At 39.9% G+C, this 26,090-nt stretch overlaps 1 long non-coding RNA gene across 1 annotated transcript; it reads right to left on the bottom strand.

Moving 5' to 3' along the window:
* On the bottom strand, nt 1-26,090 carry LOC102443667 (uncharacterized). The gene is made up of 3 exons (XR_332167.4): nt 26,046-26,090; nt 21,044-21,167; nt 1-183 (listed from the first exon to the last, which is right to left on the bottom strand). It is a non-coding gene; the product is annotated as an uncharacterized LOC102443667 (long non-coding RNA).

The following is a 26,090-nucleotide window of genomic DNA, read 5'->3' on the forward strand; positions in this document are numbered from 1 at the left end:
AGTCAGAAGATTATACACTGAATGATTGCTAGGCAAATTGTCTCAATTTTTTAAAATCGTGGCCACTCAACATCTTCCTGTACAGAAAAGCCAGCAACGTACCCTCTCTCAGGGCAGCACTTGCACTCTCCTCCAAAAATGGATTGGTGTCTTCCTTTCCATTCTTCCCCCAGCCTCCACCATCTAGGAAAGACAGGGGTTCACGTTAAAGGTATCTGGAATCCAATCTAGTCACTTGCAGATCACGCTAAATACATACATAAAAATGTAATTAGGAAATGATTTGGCCCTTTCTATGTCCAGCTGCACCCTGGGACTTAGGACTTGATCCTACAAGAGACTGAACAGTTTGGCCCTGAACCAGCACTGACCATAAGCAGGTGCTTAAAGCGAAGCCCAGAGGACTCAACATCTCATAGTATCAAGCTCTTATTTGATTTTTACAAACTCTGAATGACCAGAGTAAAATCAGAAACTAAGTAAATAAATCTTTGCCATTGGGGCTTTAAGGAATTTCACGCAGCAATGGTTGGCAGCACTATGGTCTTTCCCCTTCTATGTTTTTGATGGAAAGGTATTAGTATGTGTGAGTATTTCTGAGTTCTTAAAAGAAAGCTGGAACCTGACATGGCATTTTTGTTAAGCCATATGAGTCAACAAACATGAATACTGCCATAAGCTGTGTGTATGCCATCCTTCCCACTCTAGCCCTATTATTTTTCCACCTGGGTAATTATACTAATATACAAGAGACTGTAGTGATGCTTGCCATGATTTATGGGAAGTACGCCTTTTGAAAAATCAATATTTATTCCAAAGATGCTAATCAATTCAGAGAGACATATCTTTGCATTAATCTTTATTCTTGACAGCCCAGCTACCTTTAACACAAGCAAAATCTCTCAACTTCTATAGGAAAGAAACTGCAGCCACTTCTGACTGAGTGTTCCTTCATGATTGGCATTGAGGAACATTGAAAGAAAAGTTAATCTTCAGTAGGATTATCACAGTCACATATTACACTTGAAGAAATTGAAATATTTTGTGTCTTAATCTTGCTATTTCCTGTGTGGAGTGGGAATGAAAACTGAAAAAGGAGCTGAAACTGGATTTTTTAAAAATAGTAATCTTATAGAATTGTTTGCACTGATATTCATCCGCGGTAATTTAATGCAGCATGGCTGCAAGCTCCAATGTCATGTGTGTCTCACATGAAAAACAGATTTAAACCTTTCTTTTTCAGAACAGTCATTGTCTGTTGCTTCCTGGGGCTAATTTTTTCTTGTCTAAGGCCATGTCTACACTATAAATGCTTTTCTTTCTCTCTCTCTCCCTTCCTCCCTCCCTCCTTCCCTCCCTCCCGGAAGTGGCACTGAGCCTCAGCAGGCAGGGAGTCTGCCTCAGTGGCAGCCCCACTGCATCACTGGAGATCACTATTGACAGGAAGCTGCCACTGGCTTTCTGGACTGACAGTGAATAACACTGGATTAGGGCATCTGTAATAGAAAGTTCCCTAAGAAATACAATGATCACAGTCTGTGTTTCCTAAAGCTTGGGAGCTCTTGTTGCTCTTCCCTCACCTAACGTCATAATGCAGTCTGTGTATCATGTTTCATATCCTGTGGAAAGGACTGTGATATCCCAAGAGATCAAGGTGTTATAGTATTAAGGCACAGGTCCTGTTTTCAGGCAAATTATCCAAGTAAATGAAAGAATAAGGGGGAAAGACAGAAAACAGAGTGAGCTGCATTGAATAGAATTCATGTTGAATATAGTATCTTCCAAAATTTTCCATGGCGTGTAATCTGCTCTGTAAGGGCACAGAGATTAAAATAAACATGCACTGACACTAACATGGCTGCTGGAGTAATGAAAGATGAATTGATTTTAAAGATTCCTCACAAATCTGGCAATGAGCAAGTCCCATTCATCAATTAAATTTTACAAACTGCCAAATATGGAACAAAAATTTAACTGACCAACTTTTTGAACATCACCAGTCAAAAGAAAATAATATCTAGAAGCTCAGCCACATGACTAGAAGTCAGGTTTGCCATTTGGCACTGACTTTGGCCTTTGGCAAAGCATTCAGAACGTGTCTACATTATGTCCACTACTTCTGGACATCGATCTTCTATTGTTTGATTTAGCATGTCTAGTGCAGACACCCTAATCAAATGCTGAGGGTACCCCTGCCAGCTTCCTGTACTTCTCGATCTGTGAGGAATAAGGGAAGTCGATCAAGTGTGTGTTCCCGTTGTCCTCCCAGTGTAGATGCTGCAGCAGCACAGCTTAAGGTAAACTGAATCCAGCTATGAATTTTGCATAGCTGGATGGCATACCTTACGCTAACCGCCTGGTCTAGTAAGGGCCAGGCCCCATTGTCTACTTACATCAGACATTTTTTTTGTTTTTAGTTTTTCTTATAAACAGGCAAATTGTCCTGTGTTTTCTGTCTTTTTCCAATCATTACTGGCAGGTCTTGCTGCTGGCCAGATCCCAGCTCACCAGTCGCCTGCCAGCAATGAGGTGGAGGGGGAGTTTCAGTAGCCAACTGTACTGAGCGTGCAGGGTTGGTGGTGAGGAAAAGCTTCAACTTACAGGGCCAGCTGCTCCCCCTGTTGGTCTGTCAGTGTAGCCTCTGCTGTGTTCCCCCTTTTGCTATCCTTTCCCGGCTTTGCCTTTTCATGACCCTGCAGCTCCACTGTTCCTCTCTGACAGCCAGAGAAAGATCCATCCTACTCCCAGTGCTGTACAGACAGCCAGCCCCTGGTCAGAGTAGTCAGTTCACCAAGAGCTTGGCAGTCAGGCTGCTTCCTTCCCCCACTGCCCCTGGCTGTGCCAGTGCCCTGGGAAAGTTCACAACCCTCCAGGATTGGATGCTAGTCAGGGGGACCCAAGCTCTGCATGTGCTAAAGAGACAGCAAGACATTGGCATGGGGAACCTATCTGACTGTCAGCTAAGCTCTGGCATAGCTGCAGGGGAGGATGATTTCCAGTGTGTTCATGCCACTACGCTGCAGGATACTCAGCAGCTCCCGAGTCAGGGGCTTCACAGCTTTTCCTCTACACACACTCTGGGTCTTGCCCTCCAGGAGTGTGAGGCTGTTGCATCCTCTGCTGAGTCACCTCTCTAGCTGTGTTCACAGAAGCATTTGCAGTCAGATTCCCTGGGTCCTGGTGCACAATATAGCCTTATGGCATAACCCCTTCCTGCCCATGCTGTAGCCAGGGGACAGGTGAGGGCTGGGTTATCAGTGGTCAGCAGCAGCCTAGAGATTTTAGCTCCCTTTTGCACTGTGTGGAAAGGAAAGGACAATCAGCTTCCAGTTACTAGGGCTGTGAGGATGGGGAAGATGAGCTTTGCCAGGTCTCCTCCCTAACAACTGGAAACAGCTCTCAACTATTCTTTCTTTCAAAGTACCAAAGATTTGCTGCTGGGGAGGGGGGGAGTATAACCTCATATTACTCCCAGGCCTGGGCTTTGGGCAAGGTGAGTGAGGTGATTGCCTTGGGCCTCACGCATTCAAGGCCCCACGCTGCCCAGCTCCTGGTCCCACCCACCCAGCTGTTCACTCGCTGTCCTGACTGGAAGCCCCGTGCCTATGTGGCTGAGCCACACTGCCTTGGCCCCTGCAAACTCTTTGGCTGGGCCCGATTACTCCCACCCGCATGTTGCCACAAGAAGCATGGCACCAGAAGGGGTAGGTCCATCCTGGAGGTCCGGATAGGCAGGGAGGGCAGCGAATGCCAGGCAGGGAGGTTTAAATCTAGTCAGATCTGTCAGTCACCTCACCCCAAGCGCGCACGCGCGCGAGAGAGAGAAACCTTAAATGCAAATCTTAAAGATAAAAATATAAATAAAAAGAATCCAACCACGCAGTGTTTCTTTTTAACACGGACTCAGTCATCTTGAACATTTGTACTGCATAGATCTGATTAATTGCTATTCAGCTCATTTGAACTGAGTCATTTTAACAGGGGTCCCGAATTCAGCAGAAGGAAATGCAGTCACCCTATGCATGCATTACAGTGCAAAATAATTACATGACCAATACATATAGCCAAACAGTACACACATTGATTTGCAAATGTTTTCACAAATATAAAAAGCATGATTAGTTCAATGTTACTTGGGGTGTATGTGTAATATTTATTATTTCTGTTGTGGTACCTAGAGCTTCCACTGAGGATCTACCCATTCACTTAATAACTTACACAGCTCCCATTATTATAATACTACAGAACATTGTGCTAGGACTGTACAAACACATGAGCTCACAATCTAAGAGATCTTAGTCCAAAAATCAGATCTCCAAATGCAGACCCCTGTTACCGTGTGAGGGCCCAGTTATCTCAAATACCTTTTATGATTTTACTAGGAACTCTGTTTCTCTGCTAAATTACTCATAATCAAAGCAATGTCAACCCACTGTTTGTCATGTTCTGCTTATATTTTAACACTACTGCAATAGCAGCATCTTTCTCTGGGTGTGCTGATTTATTCTGTGCCATTTTTCTGTGTAGGGACAGACTCAGAGATAAGAAGGGATAGATATGAAATAGACCCAGAATTCTTAATGAGCAGATGGGAATTCTACTGCTTCATAGTGAGAGAATTCATGTACTGATGCTATTGCTATGGAATCGCTGCAGTAAGTTGCACATGTTGAGTAAAATGAAAAATTCCCACCTACTCAGCACAGGAAGAAAGATTTAGAGAGAATAGTCAGCAGACCTACAGCACTGAGTCCAAATTGCTGAAGCTAATAAAAAGGAGGGGTTGATTCTTTTAATATCTCTAAAGTCATAGTTGCTTCTCTTTTCTTAAAGCAATAGAACTTGGCAGTTCCTTGGACATAGTACCTTGCATTTTTCTTCTTTGCACTTCCCACCGAGGAAAAGACAGTTACTTATTGAAACGGCAGGTCTTCAAGATGTGATGCAGACGTACATGTGCAGACCCAGCTTTCTGAAGGAGAATTTTACCAAGCAGTACCAATAAAGGGATGTTGTTTACAACTGCTGGCCATCATCCCTCCCATGGATATATGAGGCTGTCCTGCCCCCTACTTTCATTTGCACTGAACACCAAGTATGTCTACATTGCATTCCTCTATTGAGGAATACCTCATTTTATAAGGAGCAAGGGTAATTTCGAAAGAAGGGTTTTCTTTTGAAATAACTGTGTTTACACAGCATTTCTTTTTTCAAAATAAGGGGGGGGGGGGGGGGGGGGGGGGGGGGGGGGGGGGGGGGGGGGGGGGGTATTTCAAAAAAGCGGCCGAATGCAATTACACAAATGAAGTGCAGGAAATTCAAATCCGCGCTTCATTTTCAATTTCGTTCATTTGCATTTGCATTCCTCTCTCGAAAGAAGAATGCAATGTAGACATACCCCAAGAGACTAGACTCCAATGGAGGGGGGATAGAGGGTGGATGTGTGCCTTCATCACATCTCTAAGAACCACAATTACAGTAACATTTTCCCCTTCTTCAAGTACATGCAGCTGTATATTCCAATCACAGGCGGTACCCATCCCAGGAGGCAGATCCTCACAGGAGGAACAGCAGCTTATTCTGCTCCAGGACTTGCAACCCCTTTCTATCTGATAGTGGCAGCTGATTCCCCAAACATTTTCCTTTTCATGCCTGCTCTTGCTCTAGTCCTGCTCTTGCTCCCACCCTCCTCTTAGCCTTGCACCTGCCTTGCTGTCAGTCCAACTTTATGTAGTCCTGTTTTTAGCTTCTGTCACCTGATTCTAATTGTTTCCCCCAGGCTCCAATCATTGGGCATGACTGCTATGGCTCTGACCACTCAGCTTAGCTATCTTTATTATATTTCTCATATACAGCTTTCCAGTCATATTTGGACAGCAATGACCCTTGCTTAGTAATGCACATCTGGAAGGAGGAGGAGGTGTACATCTTCCTGCCTATGAGGTCCATCTATTTAGTGCTCTTATCCTTGGGAGTGGACTTAAATCTGCCTTATTGAGCTCTAGTGTTCATGGTAGTTACAACCAGGAAATTTGGGGCTGGATGTGAGAAAAACCCTCAGATCCCTACAGAGCAATGCCGTAGAATTTCTCCATGTCATTTGCAGTAGACAGTACCAAAGCTGGTGTGTTCTAGAGAAACTTAGCAGGCTCTAGCTGCCCATTGTTAATAGGGAGGGCCACTCTCCCTGAGGAAGATGACTGTGGGATACCCAATTATCAGATGCAGTAGGTATAATAGCTGGGGGAAGGCATTGCTTTCCCAAACTGGCAGCCTACCCCCACCCATACTCTGCCCCCAGAACATCTACTGTAGGCATAATGGGGGCAGAGTGTTACTGACCCCATGCATATGCCCTCCCCATGCTACGAGATGGGGAGGCTTGGGCCATGTATCACCAACCCTCCCCATGAACTGGGGTTGGGAAGGCTGGGGCTGCATACCACCTCACCCCACCTCTCTGTGGTGCTGCAGGGGGAGGCTCTGGTATGCTTTGAAATTCTCCAGCACTGAAGGAGAAGAAACAGGCTATGCAGAACTGTCTAGGGACAAAGATGAAAGGGTACTATGCCAGAGCCAGATCCTGTTCTGGGACTAATAGTCCTGGAGGGGATGACTCTAGAGGTAGGCAATAAAATGGAGGTGGTTTGCCAGGGTTAGCCTGTGGCAGGTTGCTACTGGTATATCTATGGCCATAGGTATCAGCAATCACAGCTCCCATTAGCCATGGATCACCATTCCCAGCCAATGGAAGCAGTAGGAAGAGGCATGGATGGGGACAATGCTCATTGGCCCGGAACAGCAATCCATGACCAATGAGAACTGGGATCAGTGGTACCTGCAGCAGTGCAGGAAAATATAGCAGTGGGAGTTCCGCCAAGAGATAAGGTAGACAATATCTGGCCCATGGGCTAGTATACGCCCACCCCTGATCTTGCCAACTTTGCCTTACAACGAGATAAGAAATGGGTCTTCTGTGACAGATTCCATGAAGGCTGCTGATATGGATAGAAATGGGTCTTCTGTCCCACAGATTCCATGAAGGCTGCTGATATGGATAGAACATTGGCAACTAGTAGGCTTCAGGCTAGGGAACCCACCCCATCCCTACCACTAGAATAAGAGCACCAACGTTGGTACCCATAGTACTCCATGAATGGTCTTTAGTGTGGGTCAGCTGATGATGAATGGAAAGAAGAAGGTTCCAACCTCAACACAGAGGAGTCTTGGGCTTCCTGGGATTAAGGCAGAGTCAGCCCTGAGGGTGCAAACTACTGGTCTGACTCATCGATAGCACAGAATGAAGAAGGAACTTGTTCCACTGATGGAAATGATACTACTGCTGGCACCATGCATGCCTCCATTGTTTCTGTTGCTGGATGCAGTGTTGACTATGAAGTAAAAAGCAGTACTGAATTTCAGAAAGTACCACCATGGATTTTTCCCTGGCAATCTAAATTTAGCTTCCAAGATTTTTCCCCTTTGCCTTCCTACATACCATTTGCACCAATACGTACCATGTCTGTGGGGTCTTCCTCACTAAGCACTAATTTTTCCTGTCCTGGTATCTTCTTATGTAAGGCAAGATGAAGAACAATTTTCACTGTCACCACATACTCAGCTAATGATATTTCTAATGATGTAATCCCATATAACTACAGCCTGTCTACATCTCACAAACATGTTCCAATCTCCTGGATTAACTTCTAGGATTAACTTCCAGGAGCTCTTGTCCTCTTATATCAAGATTATCTGTGGTGAAGTTGTCTTGCTCTACAATAGTGGTTTTCAATCTGATGCAGGGGGGATAAAAGGTGGGTTCTGGAATATGTGTCTCTATCACATTTCTAAAAACCCCAATTACATTAAGTAATTTTTTTCATCTTCAAATAGATGCAGCTGTATATTCCACTTAGGTAACTCACAAGCCGTAACCATTCCAGGGGGCAGATCTCAGAACCTAGCTAAACAAGGAATGTAGGCTCACCATAACAAAACATGCATTTGCACTAGAAGATGTGATGATGGCATAGTGATTCCTAACTGTATGTGTGGATGACCATGTTGCAACCCTTGAAATGAACAATATTCTGACATCACTGAAGAATACTGTTGATATTGCTAGTGCTCCCTCTGCCCATGTTGAGGGTCTGTTTGAATTGAAATTAGAGATCTCTGTGGGTGCATAGACTACGTCAAGGATTTCCAAAGGAGCCCACAACTCTCTTTGAAATTTTAAGGGGTTTGCAAGTGAGAAAATATTGAAAACCACTGTGCTACGATATCCCTTCACATTGCCTCTGTGAAGAATTCTACTGATACCTCTTGGTCTAGTTCAGCAGCTCTGCCCCTTACTACAAACTCTGAGGACTAAGAGCTGCTTACACTGGATACAAACACACATCACTTGGCCTAAAAAAGTCATGCATTCTCCTCTTATCTTGATTGCTTGTCTTTTGCCTCCAGGGATTTTTACTTACTGCCTTGGCTACATCTAACTTGGAGGCAAAAGTCTGTATTTGTTTTGTAGGCTTTACTTTGTCCACTGTCAAATAACTGAGCAGTCACTTCCCCTGTGGCGCTGGACTACCCCACAGCACACAAGCCTGTGTACTCATTCTGTCACAGATTCATTCCATCAACTTAAACCATTTGAGAACAGAATAAAAGGGCTACATTAGCTGAATAATTTATTCACAACATATAATTTGATCCACTCCCAAGTAGGCCATAATCTTTTTCTCCAACCATTTTCTCTACAGGCATTCCCTTCACTGTATTTACCCCAGCACCATTTTCACACAGTTTGATATCTATTTCAGCATAATAGTTTGTACAGTCCAGATTTAGATGGACTGACTTATGCCTCCTCCTGAGCCACTGCCACAGTTAGCAGTAGTAGCTGCAGAAACACAGCATATAAACCAGACTGTTTTTTTACCCTCCAAGTGAGCTGCTTCTTTGCTTTTTAAATTAGACAATCACCACCAGCCCTGAAACATGATTGTAAAGCGTTGCCTTCAGGAGAGGATGAGAAGCAGAACTTGCCAAAACACTGTAAGGAAGGCAGACAACTAATACAAAGTACCAAAATTATTGTATATATATATATATATATATATATATATATATATATATATATATATATATATATATATATATATTTCATTCTCCTATTTATAGACTTATGGAAATCAGAGAAAATGCATGAAAAACATCAAAACTTTTGGATGCCTCTCAGAAAGAGCTGAATCTCCAAATATTTTAGTGTGACTATAACTAGGTGAGAAGAGATGATTATAAAAGCCTGTCTTTTGCCCCTATTGAAGGTCTGTAAGAGTTGAAATTAGAGAAATCATGGGTCACTGTTTTGGGGTGGGATAGGTGGAATGGAGATGTAAGAAACAGTATGGAAGAAGGCAAAAGCACAAAAGTGAAAGAAGACAATGGAAGAGGTGAAGAGGGTTTATTGAAAGAGGGAAAGATAAGGAAGGGAGTACAGGACAGAGGTTTTGGAGTAGACAGAGATTAATGGAGCTGATGTTGCTTAGTTGTCAGACTTGTGTTTATAGCAATAAGAATAGGATCAGAACCCATATAATTGACTTTAGGGGAGTAGAGTGCCCCTTAGTCTGTAAAGTGCTTTACAATATCTGAAGTATTAGAGGTGCTACCGGAAACCATAATTTTATTCCAGTGTTTCTTAAACTTTTTAAGACGGAGGAACACCAAACAATATTTTTTTTATGAGGAACACCAAGGATTTTTTGTTGAGGAAAAAAATGAACAACAAGAGCCAGTTATTGAGCAAGAAAAAAAAAGGCAGGGGGAGGGAAGAAATTATTGAGAAAAAAGGTCGCATGCCCTTTTAAAGGAAGCCATTTTTAACTTCTTGTTCTCAGCGGCACACCTCCAACTGCCTCGTGACACACCAGTGTGCCGCAAAACACAGTTTAAGAAACACTGTTTTATTCTGATGACTCAAATCTGTAACAAGTACCCTGATGACAGATACTAAAAAAGTCTGATATGTTGGTGGTAGTGTAAATAAATGGCTGAATAGGGCACTAGTAAAATAAACTAGTTTTTCCCTTCTAGAGATCTGGGATGATATTTTTGATGTAGGCCAGATATACAACTGAGTTTAATGATGTCCCGCTGAGGCCCTAAAGGACAGTTGTTGATATTTACAAAACTAATCTCAAAATGTCACCAGCGCTACACATTATCAGATCAATAGATCATATTTATATTGCTCATTATAGTCTTTAGTGGGTGTGATATGCATGTAAGCATTCAATACCATTGAGACAAGTGAGAAGATGTTAGATGCACTGAGTTAGAGCTCCATAGAAGCTTGCATAGAACCTTTCTAATCTAGGCATTTTAGTGAGTTTTAGTCCCTTGTGTTCATGAGCATCATATATTCAACTATGAAATGGTTCAAAAGCCAGCATGCATTACAAAAGTAATCAGGGTTTTTTTTTCCATTATCTCTTCTAGCATTGCACCCAAATGAAAGGTGACTATCCAAAATCTCCAGGCCACATGAAATAGCTATTCAAGGAATGTAGTGGAAGCCAAGTCACTTGGAACTTTTAGAACTACACTGGAGAAAGCACTAGAATTTATTTTTTATGAATAGACAGAATGAATGGTCTCATAGGTCTATTCCACTTATCCCTCCTACAATTTTGTAGAAAAAAATACTAAAAAAAGGATTTTGTTTAAGAAAACCTTCCATCCGTGTAATATTTTATTTTGAATTCAGCTTTTAGATGAGCAAATCCTGTCACTAATAAAGTTCCCAAGCTTTTCTGTACCAGCAGGAACAATCCATGCTACAAATGAACCTGAAAATCTAGTGTGTGTGTGTGTGTGTGTGTGTGTGTGTGTGTGTGTGTGTGTATATATATATATATATATATACAAGGCTTGCCGATCGGCGGCGAGCCCTGCTCACCAGCCACGCGGTTCTGCGCTCTGCACATGTGCAGATCGTTCTGCGCATGTGCAGATCACTCCGCGCCAGCTCTTCCGGGGTGTAATCTACTTGCCACGGTGAATAGATTGAATTGTTTGCCGAGCCCTGTATATATATGTGTGTGTGTGTGTGTGTGTGTGTGTGTGTGTGTGTGTATGTTTACTTTTTGGAAAATCACTTTATTTCCAAATGGAAGTGTATTTTAAACAAAAATACTTCATTTTACATTAATTTTATTACAAAAAAGTAGCTATGTATAAATGTCAAGCTGCATTACGTTACATTATACACTAACATTAAATTACTGCAAACTGCTGATATGCTTTTACTCATTATCTTGCTGGGACATCTGTCAATATTAATGAGGTAAATGACTAAGCAACCAACCATTGTAAATAAGTGTATCAGATCCAAATGCAGGAACCCTCAAAGTAATTAAATGGAATCTTAGGAACAAGAGATTAATATACCAATTATTTTGAATGACATTGTTTATGCCCATTTTCACTTTATGAAAATCAATAGGTGGTTAAAATGCACATAGGAGGACAGAACAGGACTTTATCAGGACAACCTTTTCTTCCCTTTTATTATATAAAATGTGATCTGGAGTCATACCACCACTCTAAAATGCTGGAGTCATACCACCACATTAAATGTTCTACAGCAAGGCTACTCAACTTTGGAAGCCCCAGGGGCCACAATGATACTCACAGCACATGCCGAGGTCCATAACTTAAGTGTGGTTACATGTACATGCAAATATATACGCAAATATATGCAAATAATTTATTTCACACTTATGGGCAAGACTATACAACAGACAGGCCCCATTTAAGTCAGTTAGGCTATTAATAAAATGCGATATTTATCCAGTTTTCACCCACATGACAGCATTTTTAATGAGCAATGACCAGGAATTTAACTGCTAAAAGGCATATCAACAGAAGACCATTATATTGACTCGTCATTGTGGAGCATGTTCCCAGTGGAGGCCATATTCAAAGGATCCCATCCGTGGGCCACATGTTGAGCCCCACATAAACCCAACCCGCACTATGGGCCACAAACAAATGGGCTAGGGGCAGCATGAAGCCTGTGGGCTGCACGTTGAGTAGCCCTGTTCCACAGGAAGCCTAAAATGAGTATTTCTCAGTATCTCTAATCCTTATATGAGATCAATTCATTTTGTCTAGTAGCTTGACAAGTGGACTGGGAGCCAATTCTCTTGAATTCTGTGCCAAGCCTTGCCACAACTCATTGAATGGCAAAGGAAGATAAGAACGGCCATACTGGGTCAGAACTATGGTCCATCTAGCCCAGTATTCTGTCTGCTGATAGTAGCCAATACTGGATGCCCCAGAGGGAGAGACCACAACAGGTAATCTTCATGTGATCCCTCCCCTGTCATCCATTTCCAGACAAACAGGCTGGGGACACCATTCCTACCCATCCTGTCTAATAGCCATTGATGGACTTATCCTCCGTGAATCTATCTAGCTCTTTTTTGAACCCTGTTAAAGTCCTAGCCTTCACCACATCCTTTGGCAAAGATTTCCACAGCTAGACTACCTATTAATTTCATTTGGTGACCCCTAGTTCTTATATTGTGGGAATAAGTAAATAACTTTTTCTTATTCACTTTTTTCCACACAGTCATGATTTTATAGACCTCTATCATAGCCTCCCTTAGTCACCTCTTTTCTAAGCTGAAAAGTCAAAATCTTTTTAATTTCTCTTCATATGGGACCTGTTCCTAACCCCTAATCATTGATGTTGGGACAGTCAATCAGTATTGGTGAGTTTTACAGTGTAACCACTTGGAAGATAGATATAATTTTACCAACCTCGTGGTGATGTATGAATCTTAATTAATTATGTTTGCAGGTACTTTGAAATCAGATAGCAATGCAAATGTATTTAGTACACACAGAAAAGAAGTATGCCTGTGAAATCAGTACTGTGAAGGAAAAATATTGTGAGCAGTAAATTCACACAGAAACAAATAGGATATTTGCACAGGCTCTGTCTACACAGAAGCGTTATTTTTGAATAACTGACATTATTCCAAAATAACAAAGAGTGTGTCTACACTGCAAGCCATTATTTTGAAATAAAATTGAGCTGGTGGACTTCTTACTTTGATTCCTGTAACCCTCATTTTACAAGGAGTAAGGAAAGTTGAAGGGAGAATGTTCTTCCTTTGACTAATTGCTGTGTAGATAGCACCAAAAACCAAAATAAGTTATTTCACCTAAAGCTACACAATTGATGTAGCTCAAGTTGCGTAGCTTAATTTAACTTCAGCCCTTTTGTGTAGACATACCCATAATGAGTCACAACCACCAATCAAGCATCTGAGCCAGACAGCCAAGGATGGCATTACCCTGAGGTGAACTGAGGAGGCTGCCTCAGGTGCCAGGATGGGGGGGGGGGGGCCACTAGGACCCAGAGAGTAGAAAATTGTGTTTGCTGCTAGTGCATCTGTATTTTCTCTGCAATACAATGAGAGGAGTAGAACAGGAAGAAAGCAAAATTGAGACCTTTCAAAGCTTTGGCCCAAGTGAGGGAGCATGGGGGCATCATTTGAGCTCCCCGCCTCAGGTGCCAAAATGTTGTGGGACGGCCCTGCATACAGCCAGTGATACCATTGTAGTTTTCTGGAGGAGGTGCCTATTTTTGATATATTGTTTGCCTGCAGCTGTGAAGTAGCTGTAATTGAGAACCTTACAGCTGTGACATTTACAAGGCTGTGGTTCAATACCTTATTCTTATCTTTAGCTACTTTTTGGGGATTTGCTGGCTCTTGGATCCCTTCAGGAACTGTATTCTATCTGAATCTGATGAAGTTCTTTATTTTTGCTTGTGTGCATTTTATATGAATATTAATTAAGACTTTTCACAAGGTAGGCTCTTATGAGTTTTCTACAACATTCTTGTCATCTTTTTGGTATTCTAGACAGTCCAAAGCCAAAATCAGTGAGTGTAGACATAGCCAGTGGATATTTGGCCCCGAATCACAGGATCAGTAAAGACTTCCCACAATCCTTTCAGGCAGTTTGGTATCATCTTTTTAAAAGTAGCAGATAATTCGCATTCTGAAACAAAATACATAGCATGGCAAATGGAAGAGCTGCTAATAAAATTTACAATAATAAACATAACACATTTGCACCAAGAAGCAGCTCTTCTGTTGGTGTATTGGTCAGAGTATTTTTCTTTGATGTACAACACACTGTTCCTTGATAACTTTGTCAGCAACCCAGCTGCTAGCTATATTTACACTGTAAAATAGCTTCCTATCTCCAAGACTTCCTGGAGAAGGAAAAAGGCCTTTAATGAAAGAACTATTGAGATGGTTCTCCAATCTATTTATTTCTTGAAAAAAAAATTATATAAATCTGCTGGTTTTTCTTCCTTCAGGAAATACAATGCACTTTTAAAAATGTGATTTAAGCTTTGTGATATCCCCAGGAGAGAGAAATTGTCAATGTGGGTATATCCAGGTATAGAGAAGCTAAGGTTAAGACATTAATTTAGGATACCTCTAGTTTTCAGTGCTTACCTTGAAACACAATAGGCCTAATATGTGGCTGAATATCCTACTGTTACAACTGAAGGCAATAATTGTTTTTTGTGCCAGGGACCTTAAAAATATAGGTCACATTCCTCAATTTCATCACCTAACCGCTGAGGCAGGCAAATTAGTGGCTTCTTGAGAATATTTGGCTTTAGGGCTTTTTTTTTTTTTTTTTTTTTTAAATCAAAGACTCATGCCAGAGAAGCTCCTGTGCATATGTATACCTGCATTTGTACAGCCCAAAATCTGTTGTGTATATGCAAATTGATTGTTTGCAAATCAATCTTTTGTGCACCTGTACACACATGTATAATTTGATCCAGCTCTCATCTAAGTCAATGGAAAAATTCCCATAGATCTCAATGGAAGCTGGATCAGGTCCTCTGCCATTTCAAAATCCTCTAACGTCTAGTCAGGAGAACATTTCTGCTTCTCACTAGATACAGAGCCTTTCTTAACATTGCTAAGTTTTGGTAAGTGTTGCTAAGTTTTGGTTGCTACGTGTCTCATTAGAGCAAGAAGCGGAAAAAAATCCATGGCCAATGTAAAGTGCTGGATAATAGCTTAAAGTAATCTGTTTGATGAATATGGTTGTCTCAAGCGGTGTGTGACTAACATGAAACTGCGAGAGTGGCAAGGAAATAAGTTATTAGGGAATGAGAAAGGGGTGGAGGAGCTTTCAATCATACTTGAAAGTATGATGTCTCCTCTTAAACAGCCAATTTCTCCATAAGTGTTTTTTGGCATTCCCCAAGCACTAATACTCCTGTTGAGAAAATGGCACTTATCCTGGGGACAAAAGAGAATGTCAGTTTAGAACAGCAAAGACTCGAAGGTACTTAGGGCCAGTGCAGATTGCTGTAAATTCCAGGAAAATAAATGCTTTATATAAATAAGCACTTTCTAAGGTAAAAAAATAACATCCATACAAAAATAAATACGTATGTCACGATGAAAGTTTTATTTATTTGCACAGAAATCACTGGAAACTATTTTTCAGTGCTTAAACATCAAGTAATTTGTGACAAAAATCTTACTTAAATATTCTCCAACTCCTTATCAAAATGAACAAGGAGTTCTTGTAAAGAGTACTAAATCATTGGAATTAGAGATGGAAAAGAGTTCTTAAATTAGTTATTACAAACTTCCACTTCAATATTGCATGGGATTTGGACAGAATGTTTGCTATACTCCTTCAAGGAGGGACTTCTGCGGTTCATTTAGTTTTCCCATTTTCTCCTGAGATAGGGCAGAGGAAGCAAAATAAAGCAAATTACTTGCCCTTGCAGACAACACAAAAAATGAAGGTGACACAAAATCCCAGAAATAAAAGATTCAGATGGATGTAGAAGCAATGAGGAATTAACAACATTAATTCCAACTTCAAAAACTCAAGATTGCACACTTGGAGGAAAATTTATTTGCACCAAATAAATGTCTGGTGAGCAGTATTGCTGACAAAGAAGTTCATTGCAACAGAAAGGAGTGAACAAGTGTACTATGGTGGAAAGGGAAGCTAGTTCTTTAATGTAGAGTTGTAGGTTAAAGAGGTAACAGTTACTCTCAGCATAAGGTTGGTACACCCTAGTTTTGAAACTACATATAGTTTCAGACTTTCTAGTTCACGAATGATATCAGCAATTTGGGAGGGATTGCTGAGGAGAGAATAAATAGTGGTTAAAAGTGAAAAGGGAGGATTGATTAGAAGGATTTTGGGTAAGCTGGCTCAGAATAAGGTATTTCTGAATCACGCATCTTAATGGTATCTAGAGGTCCAGACAATGAGTTGTGATGAGATAAGTTTCCAAATAGGAGAGGATAGCAACTTTAAGGAGAGGGGGATTATTAAGTATGATTTTGGTGTATAAGAATTAAAATTAACTAGGAACATATTGCTGGATATCAGGTAAAAAGTCTTAAAAATCAGGCCAGTTGGATTTGCAAAGGCAAAGTTATTTCAGCTTGGCCCAGATAGAATATTCAAAAACACTTTGTGGAGAACCGTAGTCTACGTGAATGGGAGGGGACTAGACAACCATAGGTCTTTTCAGTCCTTAAATTAATTTTTAAAATTGTTTAAGAATGAATATAAAACATTAGAGTCAGAGGATTGCAAAACACCCTACACTGACAGGTAAGAAGAGAAAGAAACTATGCACTTATGAATTTCCAGTGGATAGTTTGCTAATAAAATGACATAAATGTTTAATGCTGGAACATTTCTGCCCTACCTGCACATTACTATTTAGTTTTTTTCTGGTGTTCCATACATTTTGGATGTCAGTGTTATTATGTTTTAAGTTATTTCCTGAGAGCATTCAAATGTCAACATCTAAACTCCAACAGAGACTTTAAAATTGCTTGGTAAGAATAAGCTCATGTTCTCATGAAATGAGCTATTTATACAAGGAAAAGAGGAGACCCATTCCTTCAAGTCATAAGCTGAATCTTGCAAACACAACTTCTGCCCAAGGCTTTATTCTGTCCTTAGAATACATGAGCTCAATGCAAAGACCAATACATCAGCTGTCCCATGTTCTAGTACTCAAACAGTGAAACGTGTAATATTGATACACAGATTCAAGCGAATTATCATCAAACCAACAGAGGAAGCTGGATGTACAGACAAATTGCTCTATATCAAAAATAAACTCCCCACATACTATTTTTCACTGCAATCACATTGAAAACTGCCTGTGCATAGTAATGAAATGGCCTCTCAAATCCCTCTCTCCCCCATGCCTATACAGAAGAACACACCACAGCTAGTGTAAAGCGTAAATAGTGTTTATATTTCTTTGTTTTGCAATGACAATAAAACCAACTCATCATCTTAGCTTTAGAAAACCTTTTGCTCTTATTGATCATGTTTGCTTCAGGCTCTTATTTACAATGAAGTCAGATATAACAAAAATCCAATGAAGCAATGTGACAGTCTCAATGGTATTACTCTTTTGCATTGTGTACATTCCCCTCCAGTGGAAGTGGGCATGAAACAGAATCTGTTTCTGTCCTGATTTTCTCCAAATTGTAGTAGTGGTGGTGGGGAGGCTTGGTGAGACTAGAGGACAGTATTCAGACTCTCTGGTCTTGTTTGGGCCCGTTATAGAGAATAGACTATGCCATACAACTCAGATTTGGAGCTAGTTCTGGATCCAAACTTCCACAAAGACCAGGTACTTTGAACCTGATAAAGTTAATCTAAGATTTTCTAAGTTCCCACTGGAAAGTGATGGGAATATGCAAACACATCTAGGGAGCTTTGAAAATCTTAGCCTACAGTTTTGGAAATAACTTTATTATAAATGTTGCTTTTTATGCGATGACTTCAAAGTACTTTACAACCACTGATCATAGGCTGGGAAATGGCCATGGGTAAGCTACTTAACCAATAGCCCTTGGAGAAATTGTTGCCTAGACACATATCTGAGTCAAACTCTTCCTATGTGATTACTTGATTGCTACAATTACTGTTCTGAACTGGATAAGCAAGTGAGTGAGGCTCCATCTGTTACCTTCTCACTGGCTCTGGGGAAAAATCAAGCAGCTATTACTCTGGCTTACCCCCCAGCACAGAGCCCAAGGTCCAAGCAGCACTTGTGAGATAATTTTTTCCACTCTCTTATGCTCCAGTGCAGGCACACAATCTAACCCACTAGTCACAGGCCCTCTGAAAGCTGATATGTATTCATACCACAACTGTGATATCCAGTATTCACCTATTTACAGAGATCCTGACAGGGAGCTGAAACCACACTGCACAATTAAGAAGATCAAACAGCATGAATACGGTAATAAACAGGGAATCCATGGAAGCAAATAGCATAGATACAAACCCATGGGTGATGAAAAGTATTTTCCCAAACTACTTGGTGGATTATAACATATATATTCAGAGAAAATCAGATTGCTTTGCAACGTAGTCACTAGACAATAAATAAAAGGTGACATTCCTTGTAAATATAATTTATAAATGAAGAGGGTGACTAAATCTAGTGGAATGTCCCAAGTACAGTAGCATAGAGAACATTGTTTAGAAAATAATAAATGTTATGAATGTTAATATGTCTTCTACTGGGATTGTGCATCCTGGTGCTATCATCATAAACAACGACCATGTGCCAAATTGACTACGTTTTATCACTGATATCAGCGGCAGCAGAATCACTCCCAAACTAACAGGACATTTTTCTTTGGGCAATCACTATTGCTTTGTTTTCCATAGCATTCATATTTCCTGAAGGGTTTTAATATCACAATCAAAACCACCTGTCCCAAATACACAGCACATCAATACCACATCATCTCTTTCAAATCACAAATTCACAGGTACTAATTCTCCTGGAATGCAAAAAGATAAAATACTTTCTCTGATAAACTACAATTAATTGCCAGTACAATTGTTTAATCAATTTTTAATAATGAAAATAAAGCCTCTTGAATGAAGCAATCAAATTTGTCTTTCCCTTTTAAAATTATAATCACTTCAAAAATTGAGAACTTGGCTATTTAAATTATTGCCTGGGAAGGAAAAACTTGCAACAATGAATGCATCTAAATCACCCACTCTAGTGTTTTCAGAAGTGTTGATATTGTATTATACTATTTTGTATCACCTCTGCCAGGAGAAGAGAAAGAATCCTAGAATGAAAATCTAAAATGGGATATGTATACCCATTATCTTTTTGTAAAAGCTCTTTTATCCAGGAGACATCAACAAGCATTTGGCTGTTGTCAATGGATCTTGAACCTGATTGATTATATTCATTGTACATGTATGTGGATGGGGATTTAACTTTTGTTTATCAAGCTGGAAAAAGGTAGGACAGATGGGTGAATTCTCACTTCAGACTGGAAGTAAATCCTAGTGTTTTTCAGAGCTCAACATGGATTTGATCAACTTCTCCCTCTTGCCTTCCCCTAAACTCATATTTTGTTGATTTCTATTTTCTTCTTGTACTTCAGAGACTAAAAATGAATCTGACAAAATCACACAGAAAAGTTGCTCTCACAATATTCCTTTTCCAAGAATAAGTAGGTTGTACCTGAAATCTTATTAAATGCATTGTCTAGCACAGCAGATCTCAACCTGTGGCATGGGTCCCTAAAGTGGGTTGCCACCCCATTTTAATGGAGACACTGGGGCTGATCTAGGCTTGCTGAGGCACAGGGACAAAGCCTGAGTCCCACCACTAGAGTTACCAGTTTTGATTTTATCAATCCTGGAGATATCACGTGACAATCTTGAATTAAAGATTAGTTTAAATGGCCTGGAGTCTCCAGGAAAATCCTGGAGAGTTGACAAACTTCCCACTGCCCAGGGGGCAAAGCAGAAGCCTGAGGGCTTCAGCTTTGGGTGACAGGGCTAAGGTTATAGCCCCCCAGCTGGATCTGGAAGTCTTGGACTTTGGCCACCCTTGCCAGTTTGGGCTTAGTTGAACTAAGCCTTCACACCTCCCCCCCCCCCCATCTTGGAGTCATGTAGTAATTTCTGTTGTCAAAAGGAGGTTATGTTGCAGTGAAGTTTGAGAACTCCTGATCAAGCAAAATTTACAGACAGTTTTGCAGAATCAAAAGGTTATAACCATTTGGGAAAGTTACAATTGATCATTAGGAACTTGGGTGCTTACATGAATGGAATCACCAAACCTTTGGAGGCTTTCAACAGTTGTCAAACTGATAAACTAATTCTTTGGATTTTGGCTGAGTTTGGTGATTTATTGGTAGATTAATTCTCTTAGCCTCTGCTCATTAGTCATGTGCCCCAGCCCCCTAATCATTTTCATTGTCCTCTGTTGGACTTTCTCTAATTTGTCCACATCCTTTCTATAGTGAGGGCCCAAAATTGGATTCAGTACTCCAGATGTGGCCTCACCAGTGCCAAGAAGAGGGGAATGCACATCTAAATGCACATGTCTCCAAACTAAACCTAGTTGGCTTTCTTTGAATTGATTGCTTGAATTTTGTCTGCTTCTGTAGTCCTTCAGGCTGGTTACACCCTCTTACCCAAACAATGCCTAGCCAAGTCCTTGCCCACATATCCCTGTGAGGGTTTGGATGTGCATTTCTTTGGCTGAACTCATAAGTATGTGTTTTTGGTGCTACTTCTATATTGTCCAGTCACTTCTTTATATTATCCTGAATGAAAGGTCCTGGTTACACCTTATCCATAACAACAAGGTTTGATTTAACCCACAACAGTATTTCGTTTTCTATCTACATATGTATCTCATCACTATGGTTTCAGTGCTTCTGTTCCACCAACTGTCTCTGCATCTTTTCTATTAATTCCCATGAGGTTCCATATTTAGACAATTCAGACTCAAAACAATTTTCCATTTTAAAGTAAAACTGTTTGGGGATTTTTTGATGTTATTTTTAACATTAGAACATTCATAAAGCATAGTTTTAAGTCCAAACCTCTGGGAATGGAATGACACTGATTAACATTAGCTGTCACTTACACAAGTAGAACTAACCTGTATGTTCTCCATGTGTCTGTGTGTGTGATGAAATTCTGGTAACATGGCAGGATCTTACCATGTGTGATAGTTATTTTTTGCAAGATCAATCTCTCTTTCTCTAGGCTTCGACCACCTGAGTCTGCAACACAAAATAGCACACTTCAGCTGTTCATTGTCAGAGCTGTTGTGTCTGATTCATTTATTATGAACTATGATTCTAAATATAAAAATGAGACATACAAATAGTTCCTAAAGTAAGGTGCTCTTTAGTCGATGAATCTTTTTCCTATTTGACCTGGTGAGTCACTTAAAATGACAGATTCTGATTTCACTTCACATGTGTATAACTAGACTAATTTCCATTGTGTCAATTGAGTTCTTCAGTGTCTCATCTGTGTAACTGACAGGTAGAACGATCCATCTCCTTTTTTAAATTCCCCACTCCCTCCAGTAATATTACACCAGCCTCTTTTGTATAGGGCTGATCAGAAAACAATTCCATTCTGGAATTAAATAACCCTGAGGTTTTGGGAAGAAAAACTCACTGTTATGTGAAACAAAACTGATGTTTTGGGAAAAAAAAAACAAAGAAAAATTCTAAAAAGCAGATCCGGACAAGAATGTCAAATTTCCTAGGTGGTTTAGCCCACTCTCTCAAGATGGAGAGTATTAAGTTCAAATCCCTACACTGAATCAGACTAATCTGGAATGGGCCTGTCTGTCTTTCATCAGAAATTCCATCCTGGGCCTTCCCGACAGTTTAGTCAAAAGTGATACGTGTCCATGAAAGTTTTGATTTCCATAAACTGGTATTTTCAGAACAGAAAGAGCTAAAGAGCTTTGTTTCTATGTCTCTTCTCACTGGTGGTACAAATATCTTCCCATTTGTAACAGTCTATCAATGCAGTATTTCTCAATCTTTTTTTATTAAGTACCCCTTTACAAAAATTGTAAGTACCCCCTTTTTCAAAAAAAAATTTGTAAGTACCCTCAGTACCTACAGTTTTCAGATGCAGAATTTTTTTTCTACTATTGCAACATATTTGTTTAAACAACTTATTTGTAACCAGGCTGGTGGATTAAATTTTTAGGTATAAAAAGTACAAAAATAATAAAGTGCTGTAAAACTTAAAACAAAAATTCAGTTTTCTTCCAATTTCAATTGTGTTGACGCACCCCCCCCCCCCATCCCACACTTCTTTCAAATACTTCTAAGGGTACTAGTACCACTGGTTGAGAAACACTGTACTAATGTATTGAAAAACAACCTTTTCTCTTGAATTCTTCTTTCTCTGGATTTTCTCTATTGACTGAATGCTGTCATTTATTTATCGAACAACTGTCTTTTACTTGCATTTGTTTTTCCAATTTATACCAAATTGTCCATTCTCTTGTATTATTTAAGTCTATGAAAGCATTTTGGGGACACAGATTGCAATAATGGTACTATACATCCGTATTACTTTGTATTTCAATGCTTACTATAGACTTGCAAGAGATATTTTTAAAGAGAGGACTGCTGGATGACAATCCAAAAATTGAGAGTGCTTGCAAAATACTTGTACATAAGAATGAATGTATTGGACTCCTGAAAATGAAATTATGGCATTAGATTAATTAAAAGTGGATCCTAGATTGATGTATGTATGTCAGCCCTAATATGCAAGAACTTGAGAGAGGCATGTGTGCTAAAGTGGCACAAAACCATGTGTGAAACCACCAGATCCTAAGTCACTTGTAAACTTGAGGGTTGCTCTAAATCAGGGGATCTCAAACTCAGTTTACCTTAGACGTGTGTGTGTGTGTGTCTCTCTCTCTCTCTCCTGGCTCACATGCTCACCCTCCCAACATACCCTCTGGCCTCACCTGCTGCCCCCAGATTGGGGAAGTGCTAAAGGCACAGATATCCCCCTGGCAGGGAGTTTGAGATCCCTTCTCTAAGTTATGTCAACAAGGAGCTGTCATGATAATCAGTAATTGCTTGAAGACATGGAAACTCAGTCATAATTTTTTTTTTGGCTGCAGCCCCTATACTGACAGGAACAAGAAGCTGGTGGATGGCCACATTTGGCAGTTTTAGGGTTGCTGCTGAAGCAAAGCCAAACAGCCAGAAAACAGCTGATGATTAGTGTTAATTATATGATAGTTAAAACCATAGTTACATTTCCACTATTGTCCAACTTCACTCACTGGATGTGTGCAGTATATCACAGATGTCCCTGAAAATACGCTAGACATACTGTATATTAAAGTTCATGAATAGAGAAAAATGAATATAAGGACAGATCATCCACTATGATATACAGTAACAATTATGGGAGTCTTCCATGGTTGCCAATATGCTGTCTATCTGGGACTTGATAGAAAAAGCAGAGAAAGAATTTAGGGTCTAATGCTGCCAACCACTTCAGCGAAGAAAGCTCAGTTAGTATTTCTCTCTAGAAGTGCATTCTGAGTAGACCTCATTTCCATTAGTAGGGAACAGTACAGTAGTACACATTCACAACAGCCTGTACATTTCAAAATGGGCAAATTAATTCCCATAATTGTTAATCATATATATCACTATCCTATTTAGGAAAAAGTTTCCTTGCATTCTAAATTTCAAAACAAAAACAATAGACAAGATCATCAGCTGTGTAAAACATTTTCACTATATTGAAATCAATGGAGTGAAACTAGTTTGCACCAGTTGAGAATCTGTCTTAATGTTCTATTCTCGCTATTTGTTTCTTGAAACAATTCTTGGAAAAGTTGGACTACATTGTGAACTTCTCCAGTTTTTCCTATGTCTGTTGAGGAATTGGCAGTTTGATGTGTTAGTTTATGGTGGAATCAAATATTTATTCAGAAATGTATGAATCATTACATATTATAGCACTCTTGGAGCAGATGCCTCGAAAAGCTTAATTAAATAAAAGAGCTTGCAATTAAAAGGCATATCCAAATGAATAAACCCTAAGGGTTGATTTAAAAATCACTCAGGAGAGTCACGACAATAAACTTGCAATGAGAAGGGAATGTCATAGGTAGGTCATAAGAATAGATGTATCCTGCATAATTGGAAGTCCAAATATTACAATAGTAATTATGAATAATACATCGTATTTTATAGCATCTTTCATCCAAACACCCTTTATATGCTTTCTCTGGATAGGTAAAAGTCATTTTAACATTTTTGAAATGTAGAATATACCATGTTGTTAATTTGTCAATCAATTCCAGTTTAGTTATGTTTCCATAAAAAATAAGTTTACACTAGAAAATGTAAAACTACATATTTTTGGGGAAAAAAAAACCTTCAAAAATTGTCTCTGCTAAGAAGTGAAGACAAACAACCAAATCTCACAAAGTGGGCATTTTACCCAAGTACGATTATCCAGGTCTATTCTTACGCCATTTTTAGGAAAATATTACATGCAGGCTTATGTGAATAGAATGCTTCAAATTAACACTCCTACACGGTAAAAGTAAAAGCCCCCCAAAACAAAAGTTAATAATGGAAATAGAGTGTGACCTTCTCTCTATAGAAGCTTTTGTAGCTACCACCATCTGTAACATGGGGATTTGTCAAATTCTAATACTGTACTTAAGGGGGAAAGTATTTGGGTGCCCATCAGGAATGTATGAACCAGTTGAAATAAAGTAGGCAGCCCTCCTTTACTCTTCCTCCTTTCATCAAAGTTTAATTCCCTTTTGTGAGATTCATAATAATCTGTTAATTTGGCTCTCTTCTCTCACTGTAATTACATTTCCTCTTTCCAACAGGACACAGAGCAAAAGGAACAAAGAGTCGCATAAAGAGCTGTTTATGTAATTTCTCTATCTTGACCACTGGAAGAAGAGAGAAATCTTAAACTAGCCTATTCTCCTCAGGTTCCCAGTCTATTTTCACAGAAACAAGAGGACATAAGATGCTTCCACACTTATGATTGGTCCCTCCCAAAAAATCAGGAGCATTGGCACACTTTTTCTATCACTGAAAGTGCAAAGCAGCAGAAGTTTGAGTGCTGTGGGAATGATCAGAATATGATCACCTTGGCAATATTTTGTGGCTCTGGCACAGGTGGTGGCATGTCGATGTGATAATTTTGCTGCTGCTGAGATTTCAGAGAGAGTGTGCTGATGAGGAAGCAAAGCAGATCTTTGTAACTGCTTGGTGAGATGGATACAGTCGGTGTCAATTTAAAAATTAAATTTATTTTTATGATCCTTTGCTCTAGTTTTATGTTACCATAAATACTGGCTGTGCTCTGGGTGACATTTATGACTCCTTAGAGGTCTTCCAGTATCAGAGAAGGCTTTTGTTTCCTGAATAGCAGTGGCACATGCTATATGTCAATCTTCAGGGTTGCTTTACAGTTATTTTGAGACCAATGTGGTTTTTTGGTGAGATTATTGAGAGGCATGCAAAAAAATAGGTTTATTGGGAAGGTAAGAGTGATTGGCTATGTGGATATAGAGCCATTGCTATCCAATACAACATTTAAACCAACAATCAGTAGGCAGTGAGTAATTAATCTGTTGCAGTGCAGAGCTGTTTAGAGCCTATGGGTCCTACTACTGAAATTCACATATGTGCAGAAGGCCAGGACTAACTTTATGTAAGGAGCTAATCATTTCATGTGTGTGAATTTTATACTTACTGTAATTACCCATAACCAATCAATTTATATTTTTGTATTAATTTACACCTGGGTAGTAATGAGCCTCATTTCATTTACACAATAAAGGACTCAATACTGCTATGCTGGCTCACGATGGTTTACGTGGGGGTTCTTTCAAAACATATGCTATTTAACATGAGTCAGGGTGACAGACTGAGACCTAAATAGTGGACAATCAAATATGTGAGCATAGCACATGAATAAATCTTCCCTTCCTTGGCTGGTACTGCCAGAATTGTCTTATTATGTGAGACAAACCTTAAGGCAGGAGAAAATGGACAAATCAACATGATGTACTCCTTTTCCTACAAATTCACCACCACGCAAGATATTTCTAGAATGTACTTTACCTGTGCTGTTTATTGATTGATAGGAAGTTCTACCGTTTCTTGCCT

Source organism: Pelodiscus sinensis, chromosome 4 (genome assembly GCF_049634645.1).
Source record: "Pelodiscus sinensis isolate JC-2024 chromosome 4, ASM4963464v1, whole genome shotgun sequence".
NCBI lineage: Eukaryota > Metazoa > Chordata > Testudines > Trionychidae > Pelodiscus > Pelodiscus sinensis.